At 50.5% G+C, this 11,438-nt stretch overlaps 1 protein-coding gene across 5 annotated transcripts in view; it reads right to left on the bottom strand.

Moving 5' to 3' along the window:
• Positions 1-11,438, bottom strand: part of LINGO1 (leucine rich repeat and Ig domain containing 1) — a 325,103-nt gene that overhangs the window by 6,301 nt on the left and 307,364 nt on the right. Inside the window, exon 1 of one of the 5 annotated variants that reach the window (XM_006087913.3) lies at positions 6,485-6,502. The exons of the other annotated variants lie outside the window; for them this stretch is intronic. The gene's annotated coding sequence lies outside the window, so the exon portion shown is untranslated. Of the gene's footprint in view, positions 1-6,484; positions 6,503-11,438 lie in introns of those variants that run through there. 5 annotated transcript variants of the gene reach the window in all.

Raw genomic sequence — 11,438 nt, 5'->3', positions numbered from 1 at the left:
TATTCTATATGTTTAATTCTGGGTCAAACAGTCATGGGGGGATCGCACCTGCGAGAGGTTGCAGTGTCTAAGGATCCCCAGTGTGGTGCAGCCACCTCAGACCCCAGCGAATGTTCTTGAAATGGAGGTGTGTGTACCTGAGTTTTATAAGGGTTGAAGTTCCTCTGATGGGGCTGACTCTGGAGCAGGCAGCTGAGCAATGAGAAATCTGGGGAATTCAAATATGCTGATAGAAAGCTGGTCAACATTGCCCTGTGTGGCTGCCACCCTCAGGCCTGGCAGTTAGACCCACAGAGCAATGGTCCATGCTCCACAGGACCAGGAAAGCTCCAGAAGGACACATTCTCTGGATTGCCTCACCCCTTATCTTTTGCATGTGGCTATCCTGAAAGGTGGAGAAACTGAGGCCTGAAGAGGCTAAGGTGCTTGCCTAAGCTGACACAGCAGGAGCACAGCATGCCCATAAGGTCCCTGTCACCTAGGGATGCTGGCAGGGTCATGTCTGAGGGGCCACCAAAACTGGCACCATTAATCCTACAGGTTATTCCTGCAATTCCCAAGGCAAAGTGTTTTACCACTTTAATTAGTGTTTTATTTTGGATCCTTGCCCCCTGAAGGGCTTCCCACAAGGGCAAGAGTTTAAAAATTGGACCAATAAATACAAAGGAAATAAACATTGAAAGCATACAGATAGGCAGGCAGAGGAGTCATGCTGGGACACAATGCTCAGACCCCACAGCAGCCTGAGTCCTTCCAGTCCCAGAGCATGAGGGCTGCCTATCACCCCCAAGAGACCTGTGCTGCCACCAACACACCCTCATTCATATCCTAGGGCAGATATGGCTCAGCTCAGCTGCTCCCCATGCCAACCACTCCCCTGTGTGACCAGGGGCATTGCCTGTCCCCTCTGGCCTATTTCCCGCACTGTGCAGTGAGAGGCTGGATTCCAGGGTCCCTGAGAAAGCCCACAATAGAAAATGTACTTTCTCCAACTGGAAAGTCAATATCCTAAGTATTGTTGGGGGATTAAAACAAGTGGGGGCTCAGGCCTTCAATTGCAGTTCCACTGGGGCTAGAAGGATCTGTTTGAGGGCACTCACGTTGTGGCTGTTTCCTCTGGGGTTCAGAGTGGGAAAGGGCAACTGGTGGAGACAAAAAGGGGCATGGAATCATTTGTGGGTGGACTTGGAGAATCACTGAGGAAGGTCAAGGGTGATTTTACCTCATTTGGCAGCCCACACAAGCCAATCATACACCTCCTCTTATAAAACAGCTTGGACTAACATTTGCAGAGCACATGCTACAGGCTAGGTTTGGGGCTTTATACACACTGTCTCAGAAATCCTCACACCACCATTCAAAATAATTATTTCTTACCCACTTTACAGATGAGAATAACTGAGGCTTCCAAAAGGGAATTCATTTGCCTTAGGTCTAGGCCACAAAATTAGGAAGGCAGCATAGCTCTGCTCTTCCTGACCTGGTTGCCTGCCCCAAGAGCTGTCTGGTGTGAAGTGGAGATTATTTCAGATACACAGGCCAGACTGGATGGGGCAAGCATGTTAGGACAGCATGAGAGTAAGGCCCCCAGGGCTAAAGGAAGGTACTAGTCCTTAGGTAGCTGCAAGTAAGCACCCTGACTCCCCAACTATCCAAAAATGGTATGTTGAACGCACTGAATTTTTTTAGTGTTTTCCCACCATATCATTCTCCCATGCCTGTAGTATTGTCTATGCTAGAATCTCATCTAATTTGGGGTCGGCTGCAGCACAGGTTGAAGATTTAGTTATTTTAGGTTTCCAGTATAAATATTTCATGGTGTTCCCACTTAGCATTACTCGGGGACCACAGAGATCCCCCGTGTACACTGGCATGAGATCACTGGCAGGGAGGCGTTGCTCCATCATTGGAACTTTGGGGATGCCAGGGCCTCTCAGTTATCAGCCTGGAAAATGAGGCAGGTATGCAAGATCTCATCTTGACGCAACACCCTAAGTTCCTATGACTGGGTCCGCAGCAGGAAGTTGTAAAGATTGATGAAGAGGGATGGCAGACCTTGGAAGGGGGGCTCAAAGCTTCTAAAAGGGCCCTGCCCAGCTCTGCCACCAAGAAATTACCAGGAAAGCAGGAGAGGGGGAAGGTGATAGAAACAGAAAGACACACAGTGGGCAAACAGGTGAGAAAGGGAGAGTAAGAGAGAGGCAGAGAAAGCAGAGGAGAAAGATGGGTAGCTGGTGTGGGGCAGGAGTAGGGGAAAGACAGAGTGAGAGCTGCCCTGCAGACTCTACTACCATTTTCTGAGCTCCTGCTCATGTTGCCTATCCAAGGCCTAGCCTGTTAACACAGCCTGACCTGTCTTCACTACCACCCCACAAAGCAGGGTTTATTACTCAGAAAGGTGAAAGGACTCATGATGGGTCACCAAAGAATGGAGTCAGAATCCTAGTGACTTGCCTGTCCCCAAGTCCCTGCCTGTCTGAAGTCCCTTTGCCTTCAGCACCACAGCACAAACCAGCTGAATCCATTTCATGAAATGATAAAGCATGTTAGTAGAGAGTACCCACTCATAGGCAGCCGTGGCCATGATGCCGGGAGTGGGGTGGAGGTAGGGTGGGGTGAGGTCAGTCTGAAAAGACCTCAATGGGCCTTTCTCCCACTGTAGTGGTCATGCCCATGCCTGGAGACCGACTGTCCACCTGGCCTTCAGGATCCAGCTCAGGGTCTCTTCCCCCATGCAGCTCTTCTCAAGCCCCTAGGAAGACGTTGCCTGCACCTCCCCTCTGCAAAGCATTGCTGGTGTATTTACCTCTCCCCGTTCCTCCTTTAGTTGGAGCTTCAGCAGCTCCCCCATTTTATGTTCCCCTGGGCAGGGCTGGGGCTTACACAGCTCAGCACTCCTAGGCCATCTTTATAGTCCATCAAACAACTGCTGAGACAGTTCCCAGAGCAGCTCTGACCCTAGCTGAGGCTCTTTACAGAGGCTTCATGAAGGAGGTGTCACGTGAGCTCACACTGAACTACAAACACATTTCCACAGGCCAAGTAAGGGGTAGCAAGAGAGCATTTTGACAGAGGGAACAGTGAGAACAAAGGAGTGTAGGGTGGACTGACTGAACTGGGCCCTGTGAGAATAGTCAGAGATTCCTACTAGATCCCTTCCACCCCAAATCCTGAGAAGGCCAGGATACTCCATTCTGGCTTTCTACAGCTAACCCCTGCTGAGGTGTGAATGGCTTATAATAGTCAAGGTGTGAGCTGTTAGTTGGGGGAGCTCAGTCCTGGGGAGGGGAACTGTGCACAGGGGACCCTGAAAGGAGGCGTCAGCACCCAGGCTGGGCTCCAGGAGAAAGGCAGCTGGTTGGCAGCCTCAGTTGTCTCTTGGTCTGCCTGCCTTTGCCATCCCTCTCTCTCCCTTCTCTTACTCCTCCAGCTGCTCCACAAGGAGAGAACCATCAATCTGAAAGAGAATTGATATATGTCCTTTGTCATATATAATTCTTTATTTTCCTCTTGCTCTAGGTTCTGGCAGAGTTGCTGCCCTCCTCCCCCCCAGGTGTGTGTGAGTGTGGCCAGTATGTGTGTGCCTGCTGCCCCTCCTCCTGATATTCCCCACCCTCCCAGGCCCAGAGTCATGAGCCCCATCTCTTAGGTGCACTTGGAAAGTCCCAAAGGTGCTCATGTGACCTCCTAGCTGGGGCTGGGCTGGAGGGTGCTGGCTAGGCCATCAGACCCCCCTGGCTGCTGCAGCTGCTTTTGTTTGGCCCTGGGCATCATCTGGTCCCCTGCAGTTGAGGAAGGAATGCCCCTGCCTGCCCCATCCCACCAGAGCACAGTCCATCTCAGGAGGTACCAACCTTCTGGCCAAGCCATGGCCTCAGGCCATTTGCAAGATAAATTATGAATTTTAATTGTCAAAGTATCTTAATGTTTAAAGGCTTTTATATATAGGCTCTGCCCTCCAGGAATGGTCGGCTTCATGGGGAGAAGCAGGAATGGGGCAAATTACAAGTCCCAAGCCTTGGCTCCAGCCAGTGCATCCCTGCCCTGCTGTGTAATCTTGAATAAGTTCTGGATCTCTCTGGACCCTGCCTACCCCTTCCCAGGGTGGTTCTCAGGTGAGAGAACAGTCAGGAAGCTGGGAGCTGGTAGGGGGAAGATAGGAGGGGCCATTGGTTCTGGGAAGCTTCCTTGCTGTCTGTGGAACCCACCTGAGTGAATGGCACCCCTACTTGGATTGGAGCTGTCCCAGAATTGAGGAGGGGTAGGCAAGGAAAACCCAAGTCCTGCACCCATTTATTTCCTTTCTTATCTCCCTCCAGGTCTGAAATACCAACCCAGGCTCTAAAGGGGCAGGAAAGTGCCCCTGAAGGCCTCTAGTCCCATCCCCTGCCCAGGTCAGTGACCCTTTGGGAGGTGCCTGGCAGAAATGCCTGCCCCATCTTCAATCATCCACTCATCCCCTTATACCAGGGGTCCTCAAACTTTTTAAACAGAAGGCCAGTTCACTGTCCCTCAGACCGTTGGAGGGCCGGACTATAGTTTTTAAAAAAAAACTATGAACAAATTCCTATGCACACTGCACATATCTTATTTTGAAGTAAAAAAACAAAACGGGAACAAATACAATATTTGTATTTGCATGTGGCCCGCGGGCCGTAGTTTGAGGACCCCTGCCTTACACCTTCCTGGGGTCTCTGGGGCCCTCTCCAAGCTAGCCCGGCCTTCAGGGTTCCTTCACCTGGAAACAGCTCAGGCTTTGGAGTCCTGGAACTGCCAAGTCCACCTGGAAGGGCCACAGGCCTTGAACTTGGGAGAGAGGGGAGGTCATAGCCTCAGAGACCCAGCACAAAGTAAGGGGAGCTCAGGAGAGGGGGTGGCTGAAGGGAGTGGTGGAATTAGTGTGAGATTTGAAGGCCAGACACCTAATAAATATAGTAAAGATGATGATTGGAAAGCCCTGGTGTGCCAGACATCATTCTAAGTACTTTACATATAAAAATTCACTTAATCCAGCACAACCCATCGAGGTAGGTCCTGTTATTATGCCCACTTTGCAGATGGAAAAAATCAGAAGCACAAAATAGTTCTGTAACTTGCTTAAGGTCACACAGATAGCATGATATGAACTCAAACATGAACATGTTTAATCCTATTAGGTTGGTACACTATCTCCATTTTACAGATTAGAAAACTGAGGCACAGGTAATACAACTTGCCCCAAATCACAGTGATAATTGGCAGAGCTGAGATTAGGCCCGAGGCAGTTAGACCCAAGGTTGTCCTGACCACTCTTGCATACTGCCTCTTCCAGATTCAGGTTCAAGGGCCTGCTGAGCTGCATGATCATTAGCAAGTAGCCTTATATTTTGGGCCCTAAAATCCTCATTCAGAAGAGGGAGTGGCAGACTTCACACTGCCCTCACAGGCTGGGGGCAGAGAGTTCACGGAGAGGGGAGGGAAGAGGCATTAATATCGAACATACATACTTAGTGCTTTGTACAGTGACCCCACCAACCCTCACCACATACCCTGTGAGGAAGGTACCATTAACCCCATTTTACTGATAAGAAAACTGAGGCTCTGAGCCGTTAGCTCACCTGCCCAAGGTCACTGGGCTTTTCTGACTCAGAGGCATGATAACTTATACACAGGTGAGGAAATGAAGACCATCATCACACAGATGAGGAAATGGAGGACCACAAGCACCAGGGATCTGTCCAATGTCCCATAGCATCTCAGGGCTGGGGCCTTGGAAAAACCTCCACCTTCTGACTATAGCCACCTTTTCTCCCCAATGTCATGCCAGGGTAACATGGTGGGTCTTGCTCAGGAACAGGTGGAGAGTTGAGTTATTTCTGCCTCAAAAAGGGAAAAAGATTTAAAAAACAACCCCCCAATAGATCACAAACCAAGATCCAGTGAGTTATTTATAACACAGACAGGCTAACTATAAAGAAAAACTCATGCCCTTCTTCTGGCCCTGCCTGTTCAAAGCCCTCTCTGTTCAACTGAATCTTGGCCAACACCTTGCCTAAGCCCATTTTTCCAACCTGGTATACTGAGCTCAGTACACATATGGGTGCTGTGTTCTACTCAGGTAAATTAATGCCATCACCCAGCTACCTGTTCCTGAGAAACCCAGATTGCGGGGAGGGCATTGGCACATCTGCAGATTGCTAAGGAGTGCCCCAAGAGGATGCAAAGAGTCCAGTGCAGGCCAAAAGGGCAGAGCCAAGACCCATGAGCAGAGGCACAGAGGAGGCCCATTAAGCTTGGTGTGAGGAATCAAATGGCAGATCAGATGGCTCAAGATGTCTTGGTAAATAGTGAGTGAGCAGCCTGTCATGAGAGGTCCAAGGATCAGAGACACTGAAGAAAGACTGTTCTGCTGGGATCCATAGCGCAGCAGCCCTTCTTAGCTCTGAGATACCCTCATCTTGCATCAAAGTAAAGGGATTTGAGATGGCCAGCCCCTTAAGTGTACCTGCAGCCCTGTGCTGGGTCAGGCAGGGGAAGGCTGCTTGCCAGGCCCCACTCTTTCCTGTAGTTGCCAGCAGGTTCTCTGCAGAGGGAAGCAGAGGAGATGGCAGAGAGATTAACTCCCTGAAATGGGAAAAAACAAAAACACACACACTAATAACATGTAATAAGTGGTTGGAGATGAAGAACAATGCCCTGGTAATGTTACCTTGGTGGCAATCAATTTGGGTTTCACATGAAATAGGCATAATTATTCTACCAGCCCCGTTGCTCCTCTCTAATCAGATCCAGGGGCCCCTGTCCAGGCAGGGAAAGGCACCAGGCTGGCAGAGGGAGGCACTCCAAATTACCTTGCCAGCACTGGGCTTCTCAGCCCCTGTGAGTAGGCAGAGGGCTTGAGGGCCTCATGGAGGGCCTTGAAAATGCCCAGGAGCCAGCTTGCTCAACCACCCCTCAGTCACTCAATGGTAAGAACAATCAGGGAGGACTCCCCAAGGAGGTGGGAATGAAGGAAGAAGAAATATACATTCGTTCTATTCTGTTTGTTTCCCAAGTCACCAAACTCTTATTGAGTACTCATTAATGTGAAGCCCCACATTGTGCCAGGGTGTAGAGACCAGATTTTCAGGGTCCTGGGCATTATTGAAATAATGAAGCGCAGGCTCCCTCTATCTCCTAAGCTAGGACCACCCCTGCCCATCCTGGGGTGAACACAGAATCACTGGGGTTCCTTTGACTCTAAATTCACAGGGACTCAGGCTCTCCTTGCCCCTTTTCCATTTCCTCTTCGTCAGGGAGTCCTCCCTGACTGTTCTTGCCCATCTTTCAAAGCAGGGGTTGTACAGACAGCATCCCTACAACTGGGGAAACTGAGGTGCAAAGGGGATGATCACTTAGTGAGCATGTGTTACACACTGGCTGCTGCCCATCTCAACCCATACACCAGAAACCTTGAATTCCAGAAATGCAAATCAAGACCATAATGTTTACCAATTTATAGTAACGATGGAGACACCTGAGCATAGGAGTGCTGGTGAGGGTGCAGAGCAACAGGACATCACCTCCTGCTGGGGACACATAAAGGATTCAATCACTTGGGCATGTTTTCTAGTAAAGGTACCTGCAAACATGCCTCTAGCCCATAATTCCACTCCCAGCTCTGTGCTTCAGGAGACAGGACAAGTGGGTTCACAGCGGCACTGATTGTAAGAGCAAAAAGGAAAACAACCTACTAACAGAAGAACAGAAAATACACTGTGTTGTGTCCAAATGACAGACCATTGTGCATCAGTGGAAATGAATGAACAGCATCTACTATTATTTGCAACAATAGAGATGAAGCTTACAAATATGATGTTGAATAAAAAAGCAAATTCCAAGGGACTGTGTATGGTTTCATGTTCTTTTTACAAAGTTCAAAAATAACTAAAACTGAACAATTTCTATGTATCAAAATATATGATTTTAAAAGGCAAGGAAATGCTAAATAGATAATTTAGGGTAGTAGTTGCCTAGAGAAAGAGGCCAATAGATAAGGTGAGAAGAAGCACATAGGAAGACATATTAAATGCTAGCATTCAGGGTGGAGAGTAGGGTCACAGTGTTCATTGTATTGTTATTATTAATACTAAATACATTGGTTAGTTAATTAGCAGGCCACACCCAAAACAGTGAACAGAGCCCCAGAGCAGGGGCCAGGAGGAAGGCATTCTAGCCTGGGCCCCATGCTTGTTAGCAGAGACTTGAAGCAAGGCATTCCACCTCCGTGGCTTTGTTTTCTAGCTATAAAATCAAATCTCTGTAGCACTTGGAACAGTAAGACTGAGAGCACCTCACTGATAGAAACTATGAGTAGCCAGCATTTCTTGAGAGCTTACTGTGTACCAGGTATTGCTCTAAATGCCTCACATATATTAACATACTTAATCCTCATGATGACCCTAGAGGTAAGCACTGCTGTTATCCTCATTTTATCGATAAGGAAACTGAAGCCCAGAGAGATGAAGTAACTTGCCCAAAGTCACAGAGCCAGGCAGTATGGAGCTGAGATTTAAACTTGGGCATCTGGCTCCAGGGTCCACCCTCAACAACTTCACTTATAAAGTGACCTGGAAGGAACTGAACACACATGAGGAGACTGTTGTCAGCACAACTCTACCAGGCCCATAGCACCCGAGGATATTCATTCACTCATTTATTCAACATAGAAACAAAGGTCGGCATCAAGAATGGTTTGAATGCATTTGGAAATGAACTTGCTCTCCCTCACACATGTTCTCCAAAGAACTGTCCCGATTCTGGAATACCCTGCTTTCTGTGTGTCTCTTCAACGTCTGCTACTACCTCAGGACCCACTCAGTCTCTCTTCCTGGAGACCCCTGACTGTCTCAGCCCCCAGGAACAAATCCCATCCTTCTATGAGTATCTGTTTGAGAGCACCCTGCCTTGGTTCTCCTCAACCTCAACCCCTGCCTGGGGCATCCTTGATGTTACCCAGCTCTGTCCATCAGTACAGGCCAAGGACACTGTGTCCTCTCCAGGTAGTCCTTGCCCCCAGCCAACAGCTGCTCCCTTGTGCCTCCCAGTGTCTTGGGGACCAGGCAGGGAAGCTCAGGGGTTGGGCACAGGATTGCCCAGGATGCTCAAGGCTGTCCATGGGAGCCATGGGAGGGCCTAGCCTGGAGCCAAGCAGGCAGCTCAGCCAGGATGTATAGAATAAATGCATGAATGAATAGGCTGGTGTGATACTATGTGCAATCCAACGGGATCCAACTAGTATGCTGTGGGTGCCTGGAGGAGGATCAGTGACTTGGAGCAGTCAGGGAGGCTTCCTAGAGGAGAGGCCAGGAGAAAGAAAGGAGAGGAGAGGGCCTCTGGGTAGGGATGCTGGATCAAGCCAGGTGATGGGGGAATATGTAGAGGGACTTACTGGTGGTAACAGAGCAGAGCCATCGGGAAGGGGGGAACCCTGGGCTGGAAGGCCATTATCCTTCCAAAGACATGCCACATGCAGGGAAGACAGACCAAGAGACCCTGGCCAGCAAACTAGCTCTGATTCTGAAACCACCACCTCCTCCTGCCCCCCCTTCCAGGCCCTTCCCTAGCCCCACACAATCCACTTCCTCACCCTCCATCTGACACTGCCTCATGCCTCCATGGGGCCCCTGCACAAATCACCTATGGCTTCACTTCCCAACAGCTCCAACTGTCATCTTCCAGCCATTTGTTTGGGTAGGTGCCTGGAGTACAGCACCATCACTGGTACCAGGGATTCTGTCTGACTTTATGGTGAACACTCATATGTGTGTGTGTCCCTCTAAAATACTGGGTTTTAGAAAACAGTATCTAATATAGGAAAAATGAATATTCAGAGGCAGGGGATAGAGGAGCTGAGCATGGATCAAAAAGGACTATTACAGAGGGTAGAGTGGTCTCCCTAACCTCCCTGCAGTCACATAGGGGCCCTCAGCCCACAAGCCATTCATGATACCTGGGCCCCTTGGATTCAGGACCCACTCTAACTCCAGACTCTGGGAGCACTGCAGCCTTGACCAAGCCCACCTCACACTTAAATAGGCAGCGGGTGGGAAAATGGGCCAAAACAACAAGAATACAACAGAGGGCTGCCCTGGCCTTTGCTAAGCCCCACTCCAGGAGGGGCAGCTGGGTACTGCCTGAAATCCCCATCTGGATTCCAAGGAGTTTTTGGCCTATCCCTTCTGTCACCTCATTTTCTTTCTCCTGCCTCAGGCCATGGGGAGAAAGGAGGAAGTCCAAGCAAGCTGTCCCAGCAGACCAGGTGCTGGCATCTTCCCAGAGGTATGAGGTCTCTTGAGAGCCACCTAGCCCACACAAGAACAAAGAGTCTGGGACAGCTAACCCTTTCTTCCCTCATCAGCACGACTCACTGGATGAGGGGAAGCCCCAGGTTCGTTGCTCCCTGGGCAAGGAAGGCACTGGTGCTGAGCTGTTAGCATAATGACCAGTAGGGCTGAGCCCAGAGCCCAGGGGCAGCCTAGGTTGCATGCCCTCTGGCAATCTAAGCCAAGCAGAGGAGAACTGAGGGAGGCTGGTCTGGCAGGGAAGGGGCTTGTTCCCCACTTCAGGGCCTCCTACCCTCCCACCCCACCAGGGCAGAGCTGTTCCCATCCTCTAACATATCCCTTCTTCCCCACCCCCACCCCAGGAGCTCTGAGAACAAAGAGGAAATGCTACTGGCTGGATGGGGCTGGGCTGAGGGGCCCAAGGAAAGAACTGGGAGGGACTGCCCATTGGGCCTGGCCCCTCCACTCCTCACAGTGGGAGACACCTGGACGGACACATCTCCTAGGGTCCCTTAGCCACCTGAGGGGTGGGGGAGCAATAAAGTCGGAGGCTCCCTTCTTATCTCCTTCTTCTCAGCTGGTGTCCACCTCCCACCCACCCTGCCTCAGAATAAAAAGTGGGGCAGGAGGAGGTGAGAAGCTAGGGCTGAATACAGACAAAGGGGAGGCCCCTAATGGGTTCCTGGATTTTCCACAGACCCAACTCCCTCTCCTCCATTCCCCCTACCCGCCATTTCCCCTTTTCTCCACACCACTGGGGTTGCTTCCTGTAAGGGAAGGGAACTGCCCCCCAGGCTGAAGCTTGTGGAGAAAACTGGCCCCTGACCTGCATGCACTGGTGCTGGCTCATGTGCATGGGGGCATCTGTGGTCTAAGGAGAAAGGCAGCAGCCACCCAGCCCTCTGAGCCGGGATGTACCCTTCAGGGTGAACAGTGCTCAAAATGGGAGGGGTGGAGGACCAGCAGGACTGGGACTCTGGTGGGGGTTCCTCCACAGCTCCGGGTCCCAGCTAGCCAACTGGAATTTGTTGGAGTGGAGGAAAAGGGAAGGAAGAATCTTCATTTCTTAGGCTTGAAGAGGGTCAGATCTGTGACCCCCAAGGGGGGGGGGGGGTCTGGGTCGCACTGTGGTGC

The sequence above is a fragment of the Myotis lucifugus genome, unplaced genomic scaffold (assembly GCF_000147115.1).
Source record: "Myotis lucifugus unplaced genomic scaffold, Myoluc2.0 scaffold_41, whole genome shotgun sequence".
NCBI lineage: Eukaryota > Metazoa > Chordata > Mammalia > Chiroptera > Vespertilionidae > Myotis > Myotis lucifugus.
Note: the sequence above shows the minus strand (reverse complement) of the source record. Positions and strands in the feature narration are given on the sequence as shown.